This window comes from Lepisosteus platostomus, chromosome 5 (assembly GCF_059453375.1).
Source record: "Lepisosteus platostomus isolate fLepPlt1 chromosome 5, fLepPlt1.hap1, whole genome shotgun sequence".
Taxonomy (NCBI): domain Eukaryota; kingdom Metazoa; phylum Chordata; class Actinopteri; order Semionotiformes; family Lepisosteidae; genus Lepisosteus; species Lepisosteus platostomus.
In genome coordinates this window covers 15968501-15990529 of record NC_142615.1, presented here as the reverse complement: position 1 = coordinate 15990529, position 22029 = coordinate 15968501, and the positions used below count along the sequence as shown (strand labels likewise).

At 38.9% G+C, this 22029-nt stretch overlaps 5 non-coding genes across 5 annotated transcripts; all 5 read left to right on the top strand.

Moving 5' to 3' along the window:
- The first annotated feature begins 6045 nt into the window (after positions 1-6045).
- On the top strand, positions 6046-6156 carry trnal-caa (transfer RNA leucine (anticodon CAA)). Its single transcript has 2 exons — positions 6046-6083; positions 6111-6156. It is a non-coding gene; the product is annotated as a tRNA-Leu (tRNA).
- A 3577-nt stretch (positions 6157-9733) lies between these two features.
- On the top strand, positions 9734-9844 carry trnal-caa (transfer RNA leucine (anticodon CAA)). Its single transcript has 2 exons — positions 9734-9771; positions 9799-9844. It is a non-coding gene; the product is annotated as a tRNA-Leu (tRNA).
- A 3589-nt stretch (positions 9845-13433) lies between these two features.
- Positions 13434-13544, top strand: trnal-caa (transfer RNA leucine (anticodon CAA)). Its single transcript has 2 exons — positions 13434-13471; positions 13499-13544. It is a non-coding gene; the product is annotated as a tRNA-Leu (tRNA).
- A 3591-nt stretch (positions 13545-17135) lies between these two features.
- Positions 17136-17246, top strand: trnal-caa (transfer RNA leucine (anticodon CAA)). Its single transcript has 2 exons — positions 17136-17173; positions 17201-17246. It is a non-coding gene; the product is annotated as a tRNA-Leu (tRNA).
- Positions 17247-20823: 3577 nt separating this feature from the next.
- Positions 20824-20934, top strand: trnal-caa (transfer RNA leucine (anticodon CAA)). The gene is made up of 2 exons: positions 20824-20861; positions 20889-20934. It is a non-coding gene; the product is annotated as a tRNA-Leu (tRNA).
- The last annotated feature ends 1095 nt before the right edge of the window (positions 20935-22029 follow it).

Sequence of the window (22029 nt, the reverse complement as noted above, 5' to 3'; positions counted from 1 at the left end):
TATGGGACGGGGGTAATGGCAGCACTTTTGAGGACCGTTGGTACAACAGCAGTGCTCAAGGATTCATTTTTAATATTGAGGACAATGGGTTATATACCCATCGTTCTTACCAAAGGCTCAGAGACCTTTTGCTATATAAAAAGACTTCTTTCCACCACTAATTTATTCAGGTTTGGTTCATTTGGGTTTTATCAGTTAAACATTTAATATTGTATGTCAGTTTGTTGATGCCTGTATATCATAGTGATCTGCACACACACCTTTGACTGAATATGGGCTGCCAAACCTCTCCACCAAACTTATGTATCACGGTAGGTACACAAGAAGTTTATTTGTACTAACAGAGTTGTTGGTGCCAGTAGTCAGATTGGGTCAATTGCAAGGTAAGAACAGCATCACATTAACTGGAGATGATCCAGAGATTAGCATGCAGCTCTGTACACCAGATTAATACCGATTTGCAACTCGCTCGTCTGCTGACTTTAGTCCCCTGCTCAGTAATCACAATGTTCCCAATTGCAATGAGCCCAAGGAAACAGCTGCTGCTCTCTAGAGGACACTACAGGACAGGACTAAGTACAATTCCTGCAATAGACTAAGCAGTTTAGTGCCAAACTGATGGAACACTGAATGCTATGGGACAGTTCCGAATGTAGTAACAGCTTAATACTGAAATAATATCGTAAACACCTCGTGATCTTAAGAATCTGTCGCTGTTAAAAAGTATTATACTAATAAGCTAAAATTGTACTGCAGCCACAACACAGTGGACTTGCAGCTCCTGTCCTGATCATACAGAAAGATGTCATCACTATAACACCTGTTAACAAACATAGCACCTGCAGTCTGTGAAAGAGAGCTCTGAGGTAAATATTCCTTGCAGGGAAGTGAACTGAAAAACAGGCAAATACATCACTCACATGAAGAGCAACGACTGTCGCTAAAGAAAGTGAGCGAGGGTACACCTATAGTAGTTCATCCACAGAAATTCAAACGTAAATTTGTGACGCACCAGAGTACCACAAAGCTAGAAGCGTGCCTTCAACTGGAGTATTGTAGCACGACTATGTATAAGTAATATTAACTTATTCCAGGCGTTCATCTGGTTTAAGAATACGAATTGATGCCTTCAAATAGACCTTTAACAGTCCTGTGATGTAGAATTAAGAAAATGGGGAATTATTTGATCCCTTTCTCAATCCAGTAGTTTATGGACAGGCGCTCTCAGCGGACTGTGCGCAGGAGTGATGGGTGATGTGGAATTCTATGGGCTCAGTGGGACTCTGGGAGTCAACTCAGGGCTCTGCTGTAGATTCCTGTAGAACCGGTGTGAAATGATAATGTATCGTTGGCTGGTATTGTTAATGTAAAGTTTACTGGTACGTTTCGGCCAAAACATATTTTATTTCTTCTTTTTTTCAGCATGGAATAAACCTATTACTTGTTCCTTTGCAGCCTACGCATGCTGACGCAGCTATCCACCTGAACTACAAATTGTATGTTGGCCGTTCTGTTACACTATATTCATGAATCGTACAAGATCATAGGATCTATAAGCCTGAAGACTTGTCTTGTACAGTGACCTGATAAAAATCAAATTAATTACACTAATTTTTATGGAATCCCATTTCCGGTAGTGAGGCTTCCATAGTACACGGATGGAATAGTGGACGGTGGGCTTTTAATTTTTTTTATTTAAACACCAGAAATACAAAAACGAAGACAATATGAAACAAGATACATAAATAGACACTTCACATCCAGGAGAATTCACAATTATAAAAGCTGAAACTTTTTAAATATTTCCATTGTATGTCATTTTTTACTTTAAAAAAAAAACTCTTCTTTAGCTCAGCAGGCAAGGCCTGGGTTCGAGCCAATGCAGTGAGGCACGAACTAGGGTGGGAGCGGTGAGGGCACAAGCCCTGGAACCCGAATCCGTTACAATAACAAAAGGACAGACAATGAAATATGGGTTATTTCGAAGTCCCAAATGTGAGATATAAAGTCGGAAAGTTCTGAGTTTTTAAGTCGCAATTCTCAGTTACTTAGTCGGCATTCTGAGATACCATAGCGCGTTTTTATTTTTACTCCCTGGCGGAAACGGGCTTCCATAGAAATGGTCAGATTCAGAGCCATTGCAGTTCGTGCTAATTAGAACACCGCCAGTACTGAACCCTCAGCACCGTACTGACTACTGAGCACAAGTTCAGCTGCTCGCCAGCTTTGTTACGCACAGTTTTGCATTGCTATTGAGCTCAGAACAGGAGCTGATCTTCAGACAAGCGGTGCCTCTGCCCCTGCCCCCACCCGTCCTGCCCTCCATCGCCCGCCCGGCCCCGCCGTGTTAAAAAAGCAACATTAGCCAGGCAGGAGTCAAACCTACAATCTTCTGTTTCGAAGTCAGATGCGTTATACATTACGTCACTGGCCCTAATCTTACGGTGCTCAACTGCACCATAGTGACCCTAGCGCCACTACTAGTAATACATCGCCCCTGGCCAAAATTGCTTAGTAAAAAAAAACGTTTTCTATACTGTCTGTTTAAAAATATTATATCTTTAAAAAAGACAAAGGGTTTGTGTGTCGCGCTAAAGTTTCGATTCATTTCGAATGCAAAGAAAAAACATTTTCTTCCAAGAAATCATAAATTTGTCTCATCCTCCATACTATAATTCTCTCTTGTAGTAGTAAAGCATTTTGAGTCAAACCGAACAATATATTAAAGGAACAAGTAATAGGTTTATTCCATGCTGAAAAGAGAAGAGAGAAAACACAACGTTTCAGCTGTGAAAGCTTCTTCAGGTTTGTTTTCTCTCTTCTCTTTTCAGCATGGAATAAACCTACAGTAGTACTTGTTCCTTTGCAGATACGCATGCTGACGTAGCTACCCACCTGAATATATTAAACGTTTCATCCATACGATTAACATAATGTTCTCCTGAATAACTACAGTAGATGACAAAGCCTTAGAGCCACAGAGAAAAACAAATTGCATTTAAAGTAATTTTAAAGGCTCCAGATAATATTGCACTATAAACGCAAATCTGTCTTCTTTGTGGCGCTTACTCTTTGTTGCTTTAGCAAATTTCATGCAGTTTATTTCTGACACAAGACATAACAAGCTTGTGTATTTATGACAAAAAAGCAGGGCAGCAATTTATATCGGCCTTGAAATTGATATTGTTAAAAAGTGAGTTAAATGCAGATATAGTAAATATATGTTCTCATATAATGGTGTGTTTTTTTGTCTAAAAAATCCTTCATGAATGGTTTAACAGACACCTTGCATAATTAAAAAATATATATATTTACGAATATTAACCTTTTATACAGTAAAGTTTTGTTGTGAACATGAGCCCTGTTTATCGATGTCACCAACACAGTTCTGGATTTTATTCTGCCTTCCTACGCACATATGAATTTTCTTTCACACAACAGTTCGCATGTATGGTAGCGTATTAGCGCCAGGGATAAAAAGAATGATGTTGGCTTTTAAATGATAAACCATTTGCGTTTATACAAAATCACAATGCGTTGTCGCAGACATTGGGACATACTCTGTTTAAACATCTGTCGTTTTCTCTTATATTGGCTCCTGTGCTTCGGTCCATTTGAGAGAGAAGACACTGAAAAAGTCTTGTGAAAGTGGATTTTGCACCTACGCCAGTGCTGTAGTGGTATCATACAGACACCCATACAAATCCATCAAACGTTGGAAGCTCTGGAAGGCAACGTAAAATATTGCTCTGTCCGTTGGTGGATTAGGTATGCATGCTACATTTCAACGTAAAATGCAATGTAAAAAGATCAAATTTGATTCAAAATCGATTAATGTAAAAACTGATAAAGCTCATGTTTTTTATCTAGTTTTATCTATATCTATATCTAGTTTTTCAAAGGTCTTAAAAAAATGTTTATCGCGATTGTGAAAGTTCGAGAAGGTGTACCAGCGCTTGCCTTTATATCGCCAGCTTCAGTCTCGCCTGTAGCTGCGAGAAGGTTAAAAGCGCACAAGTGATCTGTCTTTCGTCCAAATAATTGCTGGAGCAGCAAGACGTAGAGCACCATCCAGCAGCTGTAGACGATGTTCGAGGAAGAGCTAATTCTGTTTTCAGCACAGGGAGCAAGAATGAGCTCAGTCCGGCACCCAGCAGAATCCATTCTGGTTTGGTTGCTGTCAGACTGTGCATCTGAGGCTTTTTGGATCGCAACGTGAAAAAAAAGAACAAAAAACAATTGCTCACATCGTGTTACTTCTACCAGAGGATAGGAAGATATCACTTAAAAAAATCAGCAATTAATATTTGGATCCGTGGCCTCATACTAATTATTTATCTATCAGATTGTGTTTCTGCAACATTTCGTGCGCAGTATGCCGTATTCAACAATAAAACAACAGTCACAACGAGGCCTTTACACCCAGTCTGGGGTATTTTCCCCTTTTATATTTTTGCCACTTTATATCGAACCTGTTATACTCCCAGAAGTGCGCAGTAGCTTCTACCTAATAAAAATATACAATTCACCGCTGGTATAAAGAGATGTGTGCCATGTCTGCTTTTGTAAGCATTTGTTTCAAAAATAAGTTCACAATATGTTAAAAACACAAAAAGCACAAACTTAATAATACAACGATACAAAATCAAAACCAAATCATAAAGCCAATTAAGTACCTATCCTTTGAAAACAGAGAACACCTTTATATCTACAACAAAAAAGTGACATTTGTATCTACTTTTGAATTACTGTACAAAGCAGACAGAGTATTCCCTGAATTCAAAGATCAGATCTTGGCCAAAACAAGACAATCAGACGTGAGCTGAATTCAGAACAAGAGCCTCTGCTTCGTCGTTTATTGAGCTTGTGATCAAAGTCTGAGTGGAAAAAGATCAGCTATTTTAACTGTTTGAATGAAATACACAAAGGGCACCTTCCTTCGAACCGGTGTCAAACCAGCAACCTAAGGATTCCCTCTTGTTTCCACTACAGTCCTCCGCTCTACCAACTGAGCTACCAACAGATGTCAGGAGATGCTCTCTGGCACATACTGTCCGATGTAGTGAAATGTTCCGGCTGATTTAAATCCCAGATCGACATCGTTTCCAACTCGTTTCCTTAGTCTTGTTTACCTTGAATTTAAGCCACATACCAGGATTCTACTGTATAAACTTCCGGAGATATTACAAAATGTTTGATGGAGCATCAATCTTTCCAGGCGGAAATTGACTCCTTTTCTTTCTCGAGGGATCATATTAAACATTTCATTTGGATCGAGAAGAGGATCACCATGAGACACAAAACAAACAGTTTCATTCTGTCTTTATTAGAATCTGTATTACAGCTAATGAATGTAAAGCCTTTAGTATGCGAGAGTGAGAGTTCAGTTATGCCAGGGAGTGTGAGAAAAGAGAACTGAAATTTAGTAAATTAATATTTAAATAGAGCGTAAATCTTCAAAGTGTCACTGCAAAATTATTACAGGGGTCTACCAGCTGCCGGACGTACTTGTTTTGGGACTATTTCCAATAAGTACCGCATTAGTAGTTGTGTGTCCTTACTGGTATCTTTTAAACATTCGGTTATATACAAACGGGACAGAGACACAGTGATAATCTGATTTTAACATGTCCTGCATTTTAACTTACTGAACAGATAAATTGAAATGTTCTGATTCAGAGCCCCTGCAGTTCGTGCTAATTAGAACCACAACAATACTCCTGAGTCCTGAGCACCACACTGAGCAAAGGTTCAGCTGAACTCTGACTTTGTTCAGCACGACTTGTTGTTGCAGTTGAGCTCAGAGCTGGAGATGATCTCCATATTCTACCACACTAACTAGTCCTAAACGTAGTACACAGTACACACTTTTTAAAAACAATTTAAAATATTACACAAAGGCTGTAAAGCACACTCTAAATCGATCCGAATATTTGATTTCCGCGATCCGTTTAGGCAACATTAGGCAACGTGGCGCTTCTCCAGCAAAGCATTTCTCAGTTTTGTGAACTACTGGTGCTTTTAACACACCAACTTACGCAACTCGTCAGGATGGCCGAGTGGTCTAAGGCGCCAGACTCAAGGACTCCTGTCTTTCCATTGCTTGGGTGTTCTGGTCTCTGAACAGAGGCGTGGGTTCAAATCCCACTCCTGACAGCTTTTCCCTCTCTTGCATTTTTCCTGTCTTCTTGTGCTCGCTGACAACGACAGAAAGAAGAAAACGGAGAAACAGGCTTGCGGGCACATGATGGGCAGGGAAATGCTTCGTGAACACTTCAATGTGATTAGCAGAAAGTCAAATAGGCTTCGATTTCTCCCTTAAGAACTGTTTGGGGTGCCTGTAATCGAGTAAAGATTTACGGTCAAGGTATGCATTCAAAGGTGAAAGACCGAAATATAAATCCAGAAGAAGATGTATTAAAACATATTGTTTTCCTTGCGGTTTCCCCTGTATTTCATTAAATGTGGCATTGTGAAATCAGCCTGTAGCCCTACGGAATGCAGCCACTCTCCCGGTGACAGCGGCAGGAGCCGAGAGGATTAAATCAGAGCTCGAACAGAGAGTTAAAAAAATATGGGCAACTAGAACATAGATCATAGAACATTTTTATTAAACTTTCCTATCTGCTCGGCCTTACTGAAGTATTTAAGCTGCATTTTAGCTTCTATTTATATACTTTACAGTAGATAGTGTTTAGTAAGAGAAGAGAGATACAAGCGCTAAACCCCCACAATAACCAAACCTTAACTAAAGCAGGAAGATCTGTTGCTTTAGCAAATTTCATGCAGTTTATTTCTGACACAAGACATAACAAGCTTGTGTATTTATGACAAAAAAGCAGGGCAGCAATTTATATCGGCCTTGAAATTGATATTGTTAAAAAGTGAGTTAAATGCAGATATAGTAAATATATGTTCTCATATAATGGTGTGTTTTTTGTCTAAAAATCCTTCATGAATGGTTTAACAGACACCTTGCATAATTAAAAAAAATATATATTTACGAATATTAACCTTTTATACAGTAAAGTTTTGTTGTGAACATGAGCCCTGTTTATCGATGTCACCAACACAGTTCTGGATTTTATTCTGCCTTCCTACGCACATATGAATTTTCTTTCACACAACAGCTCGCATGTATGGTAGCGTATTAGCGCCAGGGATAAAAAGAATGATGTTGGCTTTTAAATGATAAACCATTTGCGTTTATACAACATCACAATGCGTTGTCGCAGACATTGGGACATACTCTGTTTAAACATCTGTCGTTTTCTCTTATATTGGCTCCTGTGCTTCGGTCCATTTGAGAGAGAAGACACTGAAAAAGTCTTGTGAAAGTGGATTTTGCACCTGCGCCAGTGCTGTAGTTGTATCATACAGACACCCATACAAATCCATCAAACGTTGGAAGCTCTGGAAGGCAACGTAAAATATTGCTCTGTCCGTTGGTGGATTAGGTATGCATGCTACATTTCAACGTAAAATGCAATGTAAAAAGATCAAATTTGATTCAAAATCGATTAATGTAAAAACTGATCAAGCTCATGTTTTTTATCTAGTTTTATCTATATCTATATCTAGTTTTTCAAAGGTCTTAAAAAAATGTTTATCGTGATTGTGAAAGTTCGAGAAGGTGTACCAGCGCGTGTCTTTATATCGCCAGCTTCAGTCTCGCCTGTAGCTGCGAGAAGGTTAAAAGCGCACAAGTGATCTGTCTTTCGTCCAAATAATTGCTGGAGCAGCAGGACGTAGAGCACCATCCAGCAGCTGTAGACGATGTTCAAGGAAGAGCTAATTCTGTTTTCAGCACAGGGAGCAAGAATGAGCTCAGTCCGGCTCCCAGCAGAATCCATTCTGGTTTGGTTGCTGTCAGACTGTGCATCTGAGGCTTTTTGGATCGCAACGTGAAAAAAAAGAACAAAAAACAATTGCTCACATCGTGTTACTTCTACCAGAGGATAGGAAGATATCACTTAAAAAAATCAGCAATTAATATTTGGATCCGTGGCCTCATACTAATTATTTATCTATCAGATTGTGTTTCTGCAACATTTCGTGCACAGTATGCCGTATTCAACAATAAAACAACAGTCACAACGAGGCCTTTACACCCAGTCTGGGGTATTTTCCCCTTTTATATTTTTGCCACTTTATATCGAACCTGTTATACTCCCAGAAGTGCGCAGTAGCTTCTACTTAATAAAATATACAATTCACCGCTGGTATAAACAGATGTGTGCCATGTCTGCTTTTGTAAGCATTTGTTTCAAAAATAAGTTCACAATATGTTAAAAACACAAAAAGCACAAACTTCATAATACAACGATACAAAATCAAAACCAAATCATAAAGCCAATTAAGTACCTATCCTTTGAAAACAGAGAACACCTTTATATCTACAATAAAAAAGTGACATTTGTATCTACTTTTGAATTACTGTACAAAGCAGACAGAGTATTCCCTGAATTCAAAGATCAGATCTTGGCCAAAACAAGACAATCAGACGTGAGCTGAATTCAGAACAAGAGCCTCTGCTTCGTCGTTTATTGAGCTTGTGATCAAAGTCTGAGTGGAAAAAGATCAGCTATTTTAACTGTTTGAATGAAATACACAAAGGGTACCTTCCTTCGACCCAGTGTCAAACCAGCAACCTAAGGATTCCCTCTTGTTTCCACTACAGTCCTCCGCTCTACCAACTGAGCTACCAACAGATGTCAGGAGATGCTCTCTGGCACATACTGTCCGATGTAGTGAAATGTTCCGGATGATTTAAATCCCAGATCGACATCGTTTCCAACTCGTTTCCTTAGTCTTGTTTACCTTGAATTTAAGCCACATACCAGGATTCTACTGTATAAACTTCCGGAGATATTACAAAATGTTTGATGGAGCATCAATCTTTCCAGGCGGAAATTGACTCCTTTTCTTTCTCGAGGGATCATATTAAACATTTCATTTGGATCGAGAAGAGGATCACCATGAGACACAAAACAAACAGTTTCATTCTGTCTTTATTAGAATCTGTATTACAGCTAATGAATGTAAAGCCTTTAGTATGCGAGAGTGAGAGTTCAGTTATGCCAGGGAGTGTGAGAAAAGAGAACTGAAATTTAGTAAATTAATATTTAAATAGAGCGTAAATCTTCAAAGTGTCACTGCAAAATTATTACAGGAGTCTACCAGCTGCCGGACGTACTTGTTTTGGGACTATTTCCAATAAGTACCGCATTAGTAGTTGTGTGTCCTTACTGGTATCTTTTAAACATTCGGTTATATACAAACGGGACAGAGACACAGTGATAATCTGATTTTAACATGTCCTGCATTTTAACTTACTGAACAGATAAATGGAAATGTTCTGATTCAGAGCCCCTGCAGTTCGTGCTAATTAGAACCACAACAATACTCCTGAGTCCTGAGCACCACACTGAGCAAAGGTTCAGCTGAACTCTGACTTTGTTCAGCACGACTTGTTGTTGCAGTTGAGCTCAGAGCTGGAGATGATCTCCATATTCTACCACACTAACTAGTCCTAAACGTAGTACACAGTACACACTTTTTAAAAACAATTTAAAATATTACACAAAGGCTGTAAAGCACACTCTAAATCGATCCGAATATTTGATTTCCGCGATCCGTTTAGGCAACATTAGGCAACGTGGCGCTTCTCCAGCAAAGCATTTCTCAGTTTTGTGAACTACTGGTGCTTTTAACACACCAACTTACGCAACTCGTCAGGATGGCCGAGTGGTCTAAGGCGCCAGACTCAAGGACTCCTGTCTTTCCATTGCTTGGGTGTTCTGGTCTCTGAACAGAGGCGTGGGTTCAAATCCCACTCCTGACAGCTTTTCCCTCTCTTGCATTTTTCCTGTCTTCTTGTGCTCGCTGACGACAGAAAGAAGAAAACGGAGAAACAGGCTTGCGGGCACATGATGGGCAGGGAAATGCTTCGTGAACACTTCAATGTGATTAGCAGAAAGTCAAATAGGCTTCGATTTCTCCCTTAAGAACTGTTTGGGGTGCCTGTAATCGAGTAAAGATTTACAGTCAAGGTATTCATTCAAAGGTGAAAGACCGAAATATAAATCCAGAAGAAGATGTATTAAAACATATTGTTTTCCTTGCGGTTTCCCCTGTATTTCATTAAATGTGGCATTGTGAAATCAGCCTGTAGCCCTACGGAATGCAGCCACTCTCCCGGTGACAGCGGCAGGAGCCGAGAGGATTAAATCAGAGCTCGAACAGAGAGTTAAAAAAATATGGGCAACTAGAACATAGATCATAGAACATTTTTATTAAACTTTCCTATCTGCTCGGCCTTACTGAAGTATTTTAGCTGCATTTTAGCTTCTATTTATATACTTTACAGTAGATAGTGTTTAGTAAGAGAAGAGAGATACAAGCGCTAAACCCCCACAATAACCAAACCTTAACTAAAGCAGGAAGATCTGTTGCTTTAGCAAATTTCATGCAGTTTATTTCTGACACAAGACATAACAAGCTTGTGTATTTATGACAAAAAAGCAGGGCAGCAATTTATATCGGCCTTGAAATTGATATTGTTAAAAAGTGAGTTAAATGCAGATATAGTAAATATATGTTCTCATATAATGGTGTGTTTTTTTGTCTAAAAATCCTTCATGAATGGTTTAACAGACACCTTGCATAATTAAAAAAAATATATATTTACGAATATTAACCTTTTATACAGTAAAGTTTTGTTGTGAACATGAGCCCTGTTTATCGATGTCACCAACACAGTTCTGGATTTTATTCTGCCTTCCTATGGACATTGGAATTTTCTTTCACACAACAGCTCCCATGTGTGGTAGCTTATTAGTGCCAGGGAGAAAAAGAATATTGTTGGCTTTTAAATGAGAAACCATTTGCGTTTATACAAAATCACAATGTGTTGTCCCAGACATTGGGACATCCTCTGTTTAAACACCTGTCGTTTTCTCTAATATTGGCTCCTGTGCTTCGGTCCATTTGAGAGAGAAGACACTGAAAAAGTCGTGTGAAAGTGGATTTTGCACCTACGCCAGTGCTGTAGTGGTATCATACAGACACCCATACAAATCCATCAAACGTTGGAAGCTCTGGAAGGCAACGTAAAATATTGCTCTGTCCGTTGGTGGATTAGGTATGCACGCTATATTTCAACGTAAAATGCAATGTAAAAAGATCAAATTTGTTTCAAAGTCGATTAATGTAAAAACCGATTAAGCTCATGTTTTTTATCTTGTTTTATCTATATCTATATCTAGTTTTTCAAAGGTCTTAAAAAAATGTTTATCGCGATTGTGAAAGTTAGAGAAGGTGTACCAGCGCGTGCCTTTATATCGCCAGCTTCAGTCTCGCCTGTAGCTGCGAGAAGGTTAAAAGCGCACAAGTGATCTGTCTTTCGTCCAAATAATTGCTGGAGCAGCAGGACGTAGAGCACCATCCAGCAGCTGTAGACGATGTTCGAGGAAGATCTAATTCTGTTTTCAGCACAGGGAGCAAGAATGAGCTCAGTCCGGCTCCCAGCAGAATCCATTCTGGTTTGGTTGCTGTCAGACTGTGCATCTATGGCTTTTTGGATCGCAACGTGAAAAAAAAGAACAAAAAACAATTGCTCACATCGTGTTACTTCCACCAGAGGAAGGGAAGATATAACTTAAAAAAAATCAGAACTGAATATTTGGATCCGGGGCCTCATACTTATCAAATTATTAAAATAATAATTATTTAACTATCAGATTGTGTTTCTGCAACATTTCGTGCACAGTATGCCGTATTCAACAATAAAACAACAGTCACAACGAGGCCTTTACACCCAGTCTGGGGTATTTTCCCCTTTTATATTTTTGCCACTTTATATCGAACCTGTTATACTCCCAGAAGTGTGCAGTAGCTTATACTTAATACAAATATACAATTCACCGCTGGTATAAACAGATGTGTGCCATGTCTGCCTTTGTAAGCATTTGTTTAAAAAATAAGTTCACAATATGTTAAAAACACAAAAAGCACAAACTTAATAATACAATGATACAAAATCAAATCCAAATCATAAAGCCAATTAAGTACCTATCCTTTAAAAACAGAGAACACCTTTATATCTAAAATAAAAATGTGACATTTGTATCTACTTTTGAATTACTGTACAAAGCAGACAGAGTAGTCCCTGAATTCAAAGATCAGATCTTGGCCAAAACAAGACAATCAGACGTGAGCTGAATTCGGAACAAGAGCCTCTGCTTCGTCGTTTATTGAGCTTTTGATCAAAGTCTGAGTGAAAAAAGATCAGCTATTTTAACAAAATACACAAAGGGCACCTTCCTTCAAGCTGGAGTCAAACTGGTGACCTAAGGATTCCCTCTTGTTTCAACTACAGTCCTCCACTCTACCAACTGAGTTATCAACAGATATCAGGAGCTGCTCTCTGGCACATACTGCCCAATGTAGTGAAATGTTCCGGATGATTTAAATCCCAGATTGACATCGTTTCCAACTCGTTTCCTTAGTCTTGTTTACCTTGAATTTAAGCCACAAACCAGGATTCTACTGTATAAACTTCCGGAGATATTACAAAATGTTTGATGGAGCATCAATCATTCCAGGCGGAAATTGACTCCTTTTTCTTTCTCGAGGGATCATATTAAACATTTAATTTGGATCGAGAAGAGGATCACCATGAGACACAAAACAAACAGTTTCATTCTGTCTTTATTAGAATCTGTATCACAGCTAATGCATGTAAAGCCTTTAGTATGCGAGAGTGAGAGTTCAGTTATGCCCGGGAGTGTGAGAAAAGAGAACTGAAATTTAGTAAATTAATATTTAAATAGAGTGTAAATCTTCAAAGTGTCACTGCAAAATTATTACAGGGGTCTACCAGCTGCCGGACGTACTTGTTTTGGGACTATTTCCAATAAGTACCGCATTAGTAGTTGTGTGTCCTTACTGGTATCTTTTAAACATTCGGTTATATACAAACGGGACAGAGACACAGTAATAATCCGATTTTAACATGTCCTGCATTTTAACTTACTGATCAGATAAATTGAAATGTTCTGATTCAGAGCCCCTGCAGTTCGTGCTAATTAGAACCACAACAATACTCCTGAGTCCTGAGCACCACACTGAGCAAAGGTTCAGCTGAACTCTGACTTTGTTCAGCACGACTTGTTGTTGCAGTTGAGCTCAGAGCTGGAGATGATCTCCATATTCTACCACACTAACTAGTCCTAAACGTAGTACACAGTACACACTTTTTAAAAACAATTTAAAATATTACACAAAGGCTGTAAAGCACACTCTAAATCGATCCGAATATTTGATTTCCGCGATCCGTTTAGGCAACATTAGGCAACGTGGCGCTTCTCCAGCAAAGCATTTCTCAGTTTTGTGAACTACTGGTGCTTTTAACACACCAACTTGCGCAACTCGTCAGGATGGCCGAGTGGTCTAAGGCGCCAGACTCAAGGACTCCTGTCTTTCCATTGCTTGGGTGTTCTGGTCTCTGAACAGAGGCGTGGGTTCAAATCCCACTCCTGACAGCTTTTCCCTCTCTTGCATTTTTCCTGTCTTCTTGTGCTCGCTGACAACGACAGAAAGAAGAAAACGGAGAAACAGGCTTGCGGGCACATGATGGGCAGGGAAATGCTTCGTGAACACTTCAATGTGATTAGCAGAAAGTCAAATAGGCTTCGATTTCTCCCTTAAGAACTGTTTGGGGTGCCTGTAATCGAGTAAAGATTTACGGTCAAGGTATGCATTCAAAGGTGAAAGACCGAAATATAAATCCAGAAGAAGATGTATTAAAACATATTGTTTTCCTTGCGGTTTCCCCTGTATTTCATTAAATGTGGCATTGTGAAATCAGCCTGTAGCCCTACGGAATGCAGCCACTCTCCCGGTGACAGCGGCAGGAGCCGAGAGGATTAAATCAGAGCTCGAACAGAGAGTTAAAAAAATATGGGCAACTAGAACATAGATCATAGAACATTTTTATTAAACTTTCCTATCTGCTCGGCCTTACTGAAGTATTTAAGCTGCATTTTAGCTTCTATTTATATACTTTACAGTAGATAGTGTTTAGTAAGAGAAGAGAGATACAAGCGCTAAACCCCCACAATAACCAAACCTTAACTAAAGCAGGAAGATCTGTTGCTTTAGCAAATTTCATGCAGTTTATTTCTGACACAAGACATAACAAGCTTGTGTATTTATGACAAAAAAGCAGGGCAGCAATTTATATCGGCCTTGAAATTGATATTGTTAAAAAGTGAGTTAAATGCAGATATAGTAAATATATGTTCTCATATAATGGTGTGTTTTTTGTCTAAAAATCCTTCATGAATGGTTTAACAGACACCTTGCATAATTAAAAAAAATATATATTTACGAATATTAACCTTTTATACAGTAAAGTTTTGTTGTGAACATGAGCCCTGTTTATCGATGTCACCAACACAGTTCTGGATTTTATTCTGCCTTCCTACGCACATATGAATTTTCTTTCACACAACAGCTCCCATGTGTGGTAGCTTATTAGTGCCAGGGAGAAAAAGAATATTGTTGGCTTTTAAATGAGAAACCATTTGCGTTTATACAAAATCACAATGTGTTGTCCCAGACATTGGGACATCCTCTGTTTAAACACCTGTCGTTTTCTCTAATATTGGCTCCTGTGCTTCGGTCCATTTGAGAGAGAAGACACTGAAAAAGTCGTGTGAAAGTGGATTTTGCACCTACGCCAGTGCTGTAGTGGTATCATACAGACACCCATACAAATCCATCAAACGTTGGAAGCTCTGGAAGGCAACATAAAATATTGCTCTGTCCGTTGGTGGATTAGGTATGCACGCTATATTTCAACGTAAAATGCAATGTAAAAAGATCAAATTTGTTTCAAAGTCGATTAATGTAAAAACCGATTAAGCTCATGTTTTTTATCTTGTTTTATCTATATCTATATCTAGTTTTTCAAAGGTCTTAAAAAAATGTTTATCGCGATTGTGAAAGTTAGAGAAGGTGTACCAGCGCGTGCCTTTATATCGCCAGCTTCAGTCTCGCCTGTAGCTGCGAGAAGGTTAAAAGCGCACAAGTGATCTGTCTTTCGTCCAAATAATTGCTGGAGCAGCAGGACGTAGAGCACCATCCAGCAGCTGTAGACGATGTTCGAGGAAGATCTAATTCTGTTTTCAGCACAGGGAGCAAGAATGAGCTCAGTCCGGCTCCCAGCAGAATCCATTCTGGTTTGGTTGCTGTCAGACTGTGCATCTATGGCTTTTTGGATCGCAACGTGAAAAAAAAGAACAAAAAACAATTGCTCACATCGTGTTACTTCCACCAGAGGAAGGGAAGATATAACTTAAAAAAAATCAGAACTGAATATTTGGATCCGGGGCCTCATACTTATCAAATTATTAAAATAATAATTATTTAACTATCAGATTGTGTTTCTGCAACATTTCGTGCACAGTATGCCGTATTCAACAATAAAACAACAGTCACAACGAGGCCTTTACACCCAGTCTGGGGTATTTTCCCCTTTTATATTTTTGCCACTTTATATCGAACCTGTTATACTCCCAGAAGTGTGCAGTAGCTTATACTTAATACAAATATACAATTCACCGCTGGTATAAACAGATGTGTGCCATGTCTGCCTTTGTAAGCATTTGTTTAAAAAATAAGTTCACAATATGTTAAAAACACAAAAAGCACAAACTTAATAATACAATGATACAAAATCAAATCCAAATCATAAAGCCAATTAAGTACCTATCCTTTAAAAACAGAGAACACCTTTATATCTAAAATAAAAATGTGACATTTGTATCTACTTTTGAATTACTGTACAAAGCAGACAGAGTAGTCCCTGAATTCAAAGATCAGATCTTGGCCAAAACAAGACAATCAGACGTGAGCTGAATTCGGAACAAGAGCCTCTGCTTCGTCGTTTATTGAGCTTTTGATCAAAGTCTGAGTGAAAAAAGATCAGCTATTTTAACAAAATACACAAAGGGCACCTTCCTTCAAGCTGGAGTCAAACTGGTGACCTAAGGATTCCCTCTTGTTTCAACTACAGTCCTCCACTCTACCAACTGAGTTATCAACAGATATCAGGAGCTGCTCTCTGGCACATACTGCCCAATGTAGTGAAATGTTCCGGATGATTTAAATCCCAGATTGACATCGTTTCCAACTCGTTTCCTTAGTCTTGTTTACCTTGAATTTAAGCCACAAACCAGGATTCTACTGTATAAACTTCCGGAGATATTACAAAATGTTTGATGGAGCATCAATCATTCCAGGCGGAAATTGACTCCTTTTTCTTTCTCGAGGGATCATATTAAACATTTAATTTGGATCGAGAAGAGGATCACCATGAGACACAAAACAAACAGTTTCATTCTGTCTTTATTAGAATCTGTATCACAGCTAATGCATGTAAAGCCTTTAGTATGCGAGAGTGAGAGTTCAGTTATGCCCGGGAGTGTGAGAAAAGAGAACTGAAATTTAGTAAATTAATATTTAAATAGAGTGTAAATCTTCAAAGTGTCACTGCAAAATTATTACAGGGGTCTACCAGCTGCCGGACGTACTTGTTTTGGGACTATTTCCAATAAGTACCGCATTAGTAGTTGTGTGTCCTTACTGGTATCTTTTAAACATTCGGTTATATACAAACGGGACAGAGACACAGTAATAATCCGATTTTAACATGTCCTGCATTTTAACTTACTGATCAGATAAATTGAAATGTTCTGATTCAGAGCCCCTGCAGTTCGTGCTAATTAGAACCACAACAATACTCCTGAGTCCTGAGCACCACACTGAGCAAAGGTTCAGCTGAACTCTGACTTTGTTCAGCACGACTTGTTGTTGCAGTTGAGCTCAGAGCTGGAGATGATCTCCATATTCTACCACACTAACTAGTCCTAAACGTAGTACACAGTACACACTTTTTAAAAACAATTTAAAATATTACACAAAGGCTGTAAAGCACACTCTAAATCGATCCGAATATTTGATTTCCGCGATCCGTTTAGGCAACATTAGGCAACGTGGCGCTTCTCCAGCAAAGCATTTCTCAGTTTTGTGAACTACTGGTGCTTTTAACACACCAACTTGCGCAACTCGTCAGGATGGCCGAGTGGTCTAAGGCGCCAGACTCAAGGACTCCTGTCTTTCCATTGCTTGGGTGTTCTGGTCTCTGAACAGAGGCGTGGGTTCAAATCCCACTCCTGACAGCTTTTCCCTCTCTTGCATTTTTCCTGTCTTCTTGTGCTCGCTGACAACGACAGAAAGAAGAAAACGGAGAAACAGGCTTGCGGGCACATGATGGGCAGGGAAATGCTTCGTGAACACTTCAATGTGATTAGCAGAAAGTCAAATAGGCTTCGATTTCTCCCTTAAGAACTGTTTGGGGTGCCTGTAATCGAGTAAAGATTTACGGTCAAGGTATGCATTCAAAGGTGAAAGACCGAAATATAAATCCAGAAGAAGATGTATTAAAACATATTGTTTTCCTTGCGGTTTCCCCTGTATTTCATTAAATGTGGCATTGTGAAATCAGCCTGTAGCCCTACGGAATGCAGCCACTCTCCCGGTGACAGCGGCAGGAGCCGAGAGGATTAAATCAGAGCTCGAACAGAGAGTTAAAAAAATATGGGCAACTAGAACATAGATCATAGAACATTTTTATTAAACTTTCCTATCTGCTCGGCCTTACTGAAGTATTTAAGCTGCATTTTAGCTTCTATTTATATACTTTACAGTAGATAGTGTTTAGTAAGAGAAGAGAGATACAAGCGCTAAACCCCCACAATAACCAAACCTTAACTAAAGCAGGAAGATCTGTTGCTTTAGCAAATTTCATGCAGTTTATTTCTGACACAAGACATAACAAGCTTGTGTATTTATGACAAAAAAGCAGGGCAGCAATTTATATCGGCCTTGAAATTGATATTGTTAAAAAGTGAGTTAAATGCAGATATAGTAAATATATGTTCTCATATAATGGTGTGTTTTTTGTCTAAAAATCCTTCATGAATGGTTTAACAGACACCTTGCATAATTAAAAAAAATATATATTTACGAATATTAACCTTTTATACAGTAAAGTTTTGTTGTGAACATGAGCCCTGTTTATCGATGTCACCAACACAGTTCTGGATTTTATTCTGCCTTCCTACGCACATATGAATTTTCTTTCACACAACAGCTCGCATGTATGGTAGCGTATTAGCGCCAGGGATAAAAAGAATGATGTTGGCTTTTAAATGATAAACCATTTGCGTTTATACAACATCACAATGCGTTGTCGCAGACATTGGGACATACTCTGTTTAAACATCTGTCGTTTTCTCTTATATTGGCTCCTGTGCTTCGGTCCATTTGAGAGAGAAGACACTGAAAAAGTCTTGTGAAAGTGGATTTTGCACCTGCGCCAGTGCTGTAGTTGTATCATACAGACACCCATACAAATCCATCAAACGTTGGAAGCTCTGGAAGGCAACGTAAAATATTGCTCTGTCCGTTGGTGGATTAGGTATGCATGCTACATTTCAACGTAAAATGCAATGTAAAAAGATCAAATTTGATTCAAAATCGATTAATGTAAAAACTGATAAAGCTCATGTTTTTTATCTAGTTTTATCTATATCTATATCTAGTTTTTCAAAGGTCTTAAAAAAATGTTTATCGTGATTGTGAAAGTTCGAGAAGGTGTACCAGCGCGTGTCTTTATATCGCCAGCTTCAGTCTCGCCTGTAGCTGCGAGAAGGTTAAAAGCGCACAAGTGATCTGTCTTTCGTCCAAATAATTGCTGGAGCAGCAGGACGTAGAGCACCATCCAGCAGCTGTAGACGATGTTCAAGGAAGAGCTAATTCTGTTTTCAGCACAGGGAGCAAGAATGAGCTCAGTCCGGCTCCCAGCAGAATCCATTCTGGTTTGGTTGCTGTCAGACTGTGCATCTGAGGCTTTTTGGATCGCAACGTGAAAAAAAAGAACAAAAAACAATTGCTCACATCGTGTTACTTCTACCAGAGGATAGGAAGATATCACTTAAAAAAATCAGCAATTAATATTTGGATCCGTGGCCTCATACTAATTATTTATCTATCAGATTGTGTTTCTGCAACATTTCGTGCACAGTATGCCGTATTCAACAATAAAACAACAGTCACAACGAGGCCTTTACACCCAGTCTGGGGTATTTTCCCCTTTTATATTTTTGCCACTTTATATCGAACCTGTTATACTCCCAGAAGTGCGCAGTAGCTTCTACTTAATAAAATATACAATTCACCGCTGGTATAAACAGATGTGTGCCATGTCTGCTTTTGTAAGCATTTGTTTCAAAAATAAGTTCACAATATGTTAAAAACACAAAAAGCACAAACTTCATAATACAACGATACAAAATCAAAACCAAATCATAAAGCCAATTAAGTACCTATCCTTTGAAAACAGAGAACACCTTTATATCTACAATAAAAAAGTGACATTTGTATCTACTTTTGAATTACTGTACAAAGCAGACAGAGTATTCCCTGAATTCAAAGATCAGATCTTGGCCAAAACAAGACAATCAGACGTGAGCTGAATTCAGAACAAGAGCCTCTGCTTCGTCGTTTATTGAGCTTGTGATCAAAGTCTGAGTGGAAAAAGATCGGCTATTTTAACTGTTTGAATGAAATACACAAAGGGTACCTTCCTTCGACCCAGTGTCAAACCAGCAACCTAAGGATTCCCTCTTGTTTCCACTACAGTCCTCCGCTCTACCAACTGAGCTACCAACAGATGTCAGGAGATGCTCTCTGGCACATACTGTCCGATGTAGTGAAATGTTCCGGATGATTTAAATCCCAGATCGACATCGTTTCCAACTCGTTTCCTTAGTCTTGTTTACCTTGAATTTAAGCCACATACCAGGATTCTACTGTATAAACTTCCGGAGATATTACAAAATGTTTGATGGAGCATCAATCTTTCCAGGCGGAAATTGACTCCTTTTCTTTCTCGAGGGATCATATTAAACATTTCATTTGGATCGAGAAGAGGATCACCATGAGACACAAAACAAACAGTTTCATTCTGTCTTTATTAGAATCTGTATTACAGCTAATGAATGTAAAGCCTTTAGTATGCGAGAGTGAGAGTTCAGTTATGCCAGGGAGTGTGAGAAAAGAGAACTGAAATTTAGTAAATTAATATTTAAATAGAGCGTAAATCTTCAAAGTGTCACTGCAAAATTATTACAGGAGTCTACCAGCTGCCGGACGTACTTGTTTTGGGACTATTTCCAATAAGTACCGCATTAGTAGTTGTGTGTCCTTACTGGTATCTTTTAAACATTCGGTTATATACAAACGGGACAGAGACACAGTGATAATCTGATTTTAACATGTCCTGCATTTTAACTTACTGAACAGATAAATTGAAATGTTCTGATTCAGAGCCCCTGCAGTTCGTGCTAATTAGAACCACAACAATACTCCTGAGTCCTGAGCACCACACTGAGCAAAGGTTCAGCTGAACTCTGACTTTGTTCAGCACGACTTGTTGTTGCAGTTGAGCTCAGAGCTGGAGATGATCTCCATATTCTACCACACTAACTAGTCCTAAACGTAGTACACAGTACACACTTTTTAAAAACAATTTAAAATATTACACAAAGGCTGTAAAGCACACTCTAAATCGATCCGAATATTTGATTTCCGCGATCCGTTTAGGCAACATTAGGCAACGTGGCGCTTCTCCAGCAAAGCATTTCTCAGTTTTGTGAACTACTGGTGCTTTTAACACACCAACTTTCGCAACTCGTCAGGATGGCCGAGTGGTCTAAGGCGCCAGACTCAAGGACTCCTGTCTTTCCATTGCTTGGGTGTTCTGGTCTCTGAACAGAGGCGTGGGTTCAAATCCCACTCCTGACAGCTTTTCCCTCTCTTGCATTTTTCCTGTCTTCTTGTGCTCGCTGACAACGACAGAAAGAAGAAAACGGAGAAACAGGCTTGCGGGCAGATGATGGGCAGGGAAATGCTTCGTGAACACTTCAATGTGATTAGCAGAAAGTCAAATAGGCTTCGATTTCTCCCTTAAGAACTGTTTGGGGTGCCTGTAATCGAGTAAAGATTTACGGTCAAGGTATGCATTCAAAGGTGAAAGACCGAAATATAAATCCAGAAGAAGATGTATTAAAACATATTGTTTTCCTTGCGGTTTCCCCTGTATTTCATTAAATGTGGCATTGTGAAATCAGCCTGTAGCCCTACGGAATGCAGCCACTCTCCCGGTGACAGCGGCAGGAGCCGAGAGGATTAAATCAGAGCTCGAACAGAGAGTTAAAAAAATATGGGCAACTAGAACATAGATCATAGAACATTTTTATTAAACTTTCCTATCTGCTCGGCCTTACTGAAGTATTTTAGCTGCATTTTAGCTTCTATTTATATACTTTACAGTAGATAGTGTTTAGTAAGAGAAGAGAGATACAAGCGCTAAACCCCCACAATAACCAAACCTTAACTAAAGCAGGAAGATCTGTTGCTTTAGCAAATTTCATGCAGTTTATTTCTGACACAAGACATAACAAGCTTGTGTATTTATGACAAAAAAGCAGGGCAGCAATTTATATCGGCCTTGAAATTGATATTGTTAAAAAGTGAGTTAAATGCAGATATAGTAAATATATGTTCTCATATAATGGTGTGTTTTTTTGTCTAAAAATCCTTCATGAATGGTTTAACAGACACCTTGCATAATTAAAAAAAATATATATTTACGAATATTAACCTTTTATACAGTAAAGTTTTGTTGTGAACATGAGCCCTGTTTATCGATGTCACCAACACAGTTCTGGATTTTATTCTGCCTTCCTATGGACATTGGAATTTTCTTTCACACAACAGCTCCCATGTGTGGTAGCTTATTAGCGCCAGGGAGAAAAAGAATATTGTTGGCTTTTAAATGAGAAACCATTTGCGTTTATACAAAATCACAATGTGTTGTCCCAGACATTGGGACATCCT